This window comes from Pseudophryne corroboree, chromosome 2 (assembly GCF_028390025.1).
Source record: "Pseudophryne corroboree isolate aPseCor3 chromosome 2, aPseCor3.hap2, whole genome shotgun sequence".
Lineage (NCBI taxonomy): Eukaryota > Metazoa > Chordata > Amphibia > Anura > Myobatrachidae > Pseudophryne > Pseudophryne corroboree.
The window spans coordinates 45,416,905-45,422,697 of record NC_086445.1 but is presented as its reverse complement, the minus strand read 5'-3'; the positions used below and the strand labels follow the sequence as shown (position 1 = coordinate 45,422,697).

At 47.9% G+C, this 5,793-nt stretch overlaps 1 pseudogene; it reads left to right on the top strand.

The window, feature by feature from the left end:
* The first annotated feature begins 291 nt into the window (after positions 1-291).
* Positions 292-405, top strand: LOC135052514 (5S ribosomal RNA; annotated as a pseudogene).
* Positions 406-5,793: the final 5,388 nt, after the last annotated feature.

Genomic DNA, 5,793 nt, shown 5'->3' with positions numbered 1-5,793 from the left:
CTAGGGTATAACCTGACAGGGATGCATTATCAATTTAACTTAACCTGTACTTTCCACGGACTCTCATCAGGGATTCTAGGGGCACTAGAACATAGAGCCAAGGCTCAGCTGTGTATGCCTAACCTCTGTCTAACACTGACAGCAGATCCGCTTTTACTTCTTTCAAATTGAAACTTTAGCCAGTATTCCAATCTAGTACTCTTATCATTCTTTGCAGTCTAAATCTACCCCAACCCTCTTTATTAGGTGAACTCTTATCAGTGATCCCAGAGGTTTGACAATGACACACTCATCTACTACCACACCACACTGTAAACGCCCAATACCGTCTTGGAAGCTAAACAGTAGTGGGCTTGGCTAGTACCTGGATGGGAGATTTCCTGGGAATACCAAGTGTTGTAGATCTAGGGAATTAAGTTACTCTGTGCCTAACACTGACAGCAGAATCACCACTTCTCTTCCTTCCTACTAGGATCAGGTACTCACCCAACAGTACAAGTGTCCATGCTATACCAACTAGACTACTTCGGCACCCAACCCTAGGGTACCTCCTCTTTTCCCCCTGTTTTCATCCTGCTCAGGGTATATAAGAATTTATAAATATCACTATTTATGATACCCTGTGTGAATCAAATACCTACCGACCCAGTGTGGGTCTTATCACACTAACCAACCATTTACCTTGGTCAGTCCAAGTGATCAATAATACACTATACTACACAGGCTAAGATCACGGACCATTAGACCACTGACCAGTATTTTTAAATACTTGTAGTGTTTGTATCTTGTTTTTTGCTTCTAGCAATAATTTTGCATTAATTTTGTACTTAGATACACAAAAGAATATATTAAGCTACCAAATAAAAGTTGTTTTAATTAGAGATGAGCGGGTTTGGCTCTCAGAGAACTGTATCGTACCGAACTTAATCATTCGAGTCCGGTTCCGAGCCCGGCTCTGGTTTTCCCGCCTGACTCGGAAACCTGAACGAGTCAAAACGTCATCATCCCGCTGTCGGATTCTCGCAGGATTGGATTCCATATAAGGAGCCGTGCGTCGCGGCCATTTTCACTCCAGTCTCGGAGAGTGTAGTGAAAGAAAGTGTCTCCGTCCTCAGTGTCTGTGTGGGGGCGGGAAAGTGGGGTGGCGAGTCTTGTGCTGTGTTGTGCTGCTCAGTCCAGTCCAGTGTAGTCAGTGTATTGTGCTGCATCAGTCCAGCCAGTCACAGTGTTGGTGTCCTCTGCTGCTATATGTCCCCAGTGCTGCTGGCTGCTGTATAAGTCCCTTGCATTTTTGCTGTGTTGTCTTGCATCAGACCAGGGGTAGTGTCTTGTGCAGCATCAGTCCAGTGACCAGTCACAGTGGTGGTGTCCTCTGCTGCCATATATCCAGTGTAGCTGTATAAGTCCCTTTCAGTGTTGCTGTGTTGTCCTTCATCAGACCAGTGGTAGTGTTCTGGCCATCAGTCATTCCAGTGACCAGGCAGTCACAGTGGTATATGCTGCTGCTATATGTCCACTGCTGCCGTATAATAATAATAATAATAATAATAATAATAATAACAACAACAAATCCCTTACAGTGTTGCTGTGTTGTGCTGCATCAGACCAGTGGTAGTGTCCTGGCCATCAGCCATCAGTCATTCCTGTGCCGCATATTGTGTTATATAACTCCAGAAACATAATGGAGAACAAACATTTGGAGGATAAAATAGGGAAAGATCAAGATCCACTTCCACCTCGTGCTGAAGCTGCTGCCACTAGCCATGACATAGATGATGAAATGCCATCAATGTCGTCTGCCAAGGCTGATGCCCAATGTGATGGTAGAGGTTCAGTAAAAAGACCCAAAAAAAGAAATTTAAATGGTCTGAGGAGAAACGTAAACTTGCCAATATGCCATTTACGACACAACGTGGCAAGGGATGGCTGAGGCCCTGGCCTATGTTCATGACTAGTGGTTCAGCTTTACATGACGATGGAAGCCCTCATAACTGAGGCCTTGACACTTATGTTGGTGTTAGACGTGCGTCCGGTATCCGCCATTAGTGCAGTGGGATTTAGACAGTTGATGGAGGTATTGTGTCCCCGGTACCAAATCCCATCTAGATTCCACTTCACTAGGCAGGCGATAGCGAGATTTTTCCATTTAATTCCAGTGATTTGGACGTATAATTATTAATTACAGTGATCTTGCCAATTAATGCCAGTGATGTGGACATAGAATTACAGTGATTTTGCCAATTAATTCCAGTGATTTGGACGTATAATTATTAATTCCAGTGATTTTGCCAATTAATTCCAGTGATTTGGATGTATAATTCCAGTGATTTTGCCAATTAATTCCAGTGATTTGGACATATAATTCCAGTGATTTGGACCAGAGGCGGAACTACCGCCAGTGCAACCAGTGCGTTGCACTGGGGCCCGCCTCTGTCCAGGGGCCCAAAGCAGAGCCGGCCCTAACCAATATGATGCCCTAGGCAAGATTTTGGCTGGTGCCCCCTAGCACCACCGCTGGTTCCGCCTCTGACCTTGCACCTCTTTCCCAGCACCATCACCCTCACCCATAGCAGTCCTTATTTTGGTGTTTGTAACCCCTATATTTTAAATAGTAACGGTTCGCACATTTGGCGCACAGCCCAAAAAGGGGTGTGTTTTTTCTGGCAAGGGGCAAGGCCACACAATAGTAACCCCAATTCCAATTACACCACTCAGTACTGCAACTTTATTCACATTTGATCATGCGATAGTGTCCATAATTCATATTACATCCCACAGTAGTATCACTTTACCTTATAAACATTACTCCTCACAGTAGAGCCCCTTATTCATAATACATCACACTGAATTGCTCCTTATTCACATTACATCACACCCTATTTCTCTTTATTCATATTAGACGACACAGTAGTGCCCTTTCTATACGCAACGCCACATAGTAGAGGACCTTATACACATAATGCCACACATTAGTAATGCATTTATACACATAATTCCACACAGTAATGCCCCTTACACATTATTAATGCCCTTATAAACATAATGCGCCTTACACATTATGACAACCTTTATTAATGCCCTTTTACACATAATGGCCCTCATTCCGAGTTTATTGCTCGCTAGCTGCTTTTAGCAGCAGTGCAAACGCTAAGCCACCGCCCTCTGGGAGTGTATCTTAGCAGAATAGCGAACGAAAGGTTAGCAGAACTGCTCGAAAAAATTTTCATGCAGTTTCAGAGTGGCTCAGAACCTACTCCTAGATTGCGATCACTGCAGTCTGTTTAGTTCCTTGTTTGACGTCACAAACACGCCCTGCGTTCGGCCAGCCACTCCCCCGTTCCCCCAGCCACTCCTGCATTTTTACCTGACACGCCTGCGTTTTTTAGCACACTCTCGGAAAATGCTCAGTTATCACCCAGAAACACCCACTTCCTGTCAATCAATCACCGATCAGCAGAGCGACTGAAAAGCGTCGCTCGCCCCTGTGTAAAATTGCTTAGTTTTGTGTGAAATTACTTGGCGCATGCGCCCTGCGGCCCCAGGGCCGGCGTCACCATTAGGCAGCTTTAGGCAGCTGCCTATGGGCGCCTGCCACTGGAGGGCGGTATGATCCTGCTAAAACAACTTTTTTGTCCAAACAGCTGCATCTGTTGTTTGACTAGGGGATCGGAGGAGGCGGCGGTGGTTACGGCGGACCCGCGTATGCTGCAGCGTTTGCGGGAGTGACAGGCTTGGGGGATGCCTGGGTATACTTTCTCTTGACAGAGAGAGACACTGGTGAGTGGAGGAGGCGGCGGAGCCGAGCGTGCTGCTGCGGCTGATGTGTGCGGAAGTGACGGGTTCAGGGGCTGCTTGCCTGGACGGAGACGGCGGCGGAGCAGGGCATGCTATTGCTGTGTGGGGAAGTGATGGGTTCGGGGGGGCGCTGCTTCTCTGGACGGGAGCAGAGGTACAGTGGTGGATCAGCAGCCTGAATCCTGGAGGTCAGGACACTGCGCCCTGCTGCCCTCTCCCTGCTGTGCCATATTAACTGGATGCAGAAGACCCTGTGTCACAACAAGGCTGGTAGTGGACAGAGTGCGGACAGGAGCAAAGCTGTGTTTGTATATGTGTAGGCTGTACAGTATATGTGTGTCTATGTGCAATGCATGCTCTATGTGTGTGTATCTATACCTTGTGTATACTGTATGTGTGTGTACATGTTCAATGCATGCTGTATGTGTGTATATATACTGTAAATATGCATACTGTATGTGTGTGATATGCGTGTGTGTATATATGTGCAATGCATTCTGTATTCATAGGTATGCCATGGGGGGTGCCTGGTGCGCACAGGCACCCCACACACACGCGCCTGCTGCTGCAGTATCAGAGTGCAGAATGCCGATTCCTGTGTCGTCCTCTCCCCCTGCTGCACCGCTGCACCCGGTCAGGAACGTCTTACTATGCTTAGCAGCCATGGAGATACAGAACAGCTGGCAGCATTTGAAATGTGGCACTGGCCGCGAGCCAATTGGAGGCCACAGACCAGCAGCCAATCAGGAGCGGCAGCTTCTGATTGGCTGCCAGAACGTGAGCTCGGGCGCCACATTTGAAATGCTGTCAGCGCTCATCGCTGACAAGTGCGCATACAGGGAGGTTTCAGTAGTTGTAAGTTTCCCCTGAAACTTCAGAGAGACGCGATCGCATATCCATGGTGGTCCAGAAGGGGGGCACATGTTGTGCTCCGCAGAGTATGAGGCCGAGCTGTACTGAGGAAAACAGCATATCCTCACAGCCATGCCATGCAGCTCCTTCCCTCCAGAGTACCGTACAGCAAGTGCAAGCACACATTCTTGTGTGTGATGAATTGCACGCTGCCCAAGATTCGCATACAGGCCTGCTAGATCTCGACTTCCTTACTCTACTACAGAAAAAAAAGAGTGAGAAACATGTCAAAATGAAAGTGACAGGATGAGAAAGAAAAGTAATATGTGCCGCCGAGCTGCCCGAACGCCGATACGGGCGACCCGGCGGCGGGGGGGCAGTGACAGGGGGAGTGAAGTTTCTTCACTCCCCCCGTCATCCGGCTCCGTAGACGTGCAGGCAAATATGAACGATCTCGTCCATATTGGCCTGCATGCACAGCCGACATGGCCCCAGCGATGAACGAGCGCGAGGCCGCGCATCGTTCATCGCTGGTGCCTCCACACTGCACGATATGAACGTTATCTCGTTCATTAATGAACAAGATCGTTCATATCGTGCAGTGATATCGGCATGTGTGTAGGGCCCATAACAGACAGTAAGTTAATAGTATATAGGCCCTCATTCCGAGTTGATCGGTCGCAAGGCGAATTTAGCAGAGTTACACACGCTAAGCCGCCGCCTACTGGGAGTGTATCTTAGCATCTTAAAATTGCGACCGATGTATTCGCAATATTGCGATCACAAACTACTTAGCAGTTTTAGAGTAGCTCCACACTTACTCTGCCTGTGCGATCAGTTCAGTGCTTGTCGTTCCTGGTTTGACGTCACAAACACACCCAGCGTTCGCCCAACCACTCCCCCGTTTCTCCGGCCACTCCTGCGTTTTTTCCGGAAACGGTAGCGTTTTCAGCCACACGCCCATAAAACGCCGTGTTTCCGCCCAGTAACACCCATTTCCTGTCAATCACATTACGATCGCCGGAGCGATGAAAAAGCCGTGAGTAAAAATACTATCTTCATAGCAAAGATACTTGGCGCAGTCGCAGTGCGAATATTGCGCATGCGCACTAAGCGGAATTTCACTGCGATGCGATGAAAAATACC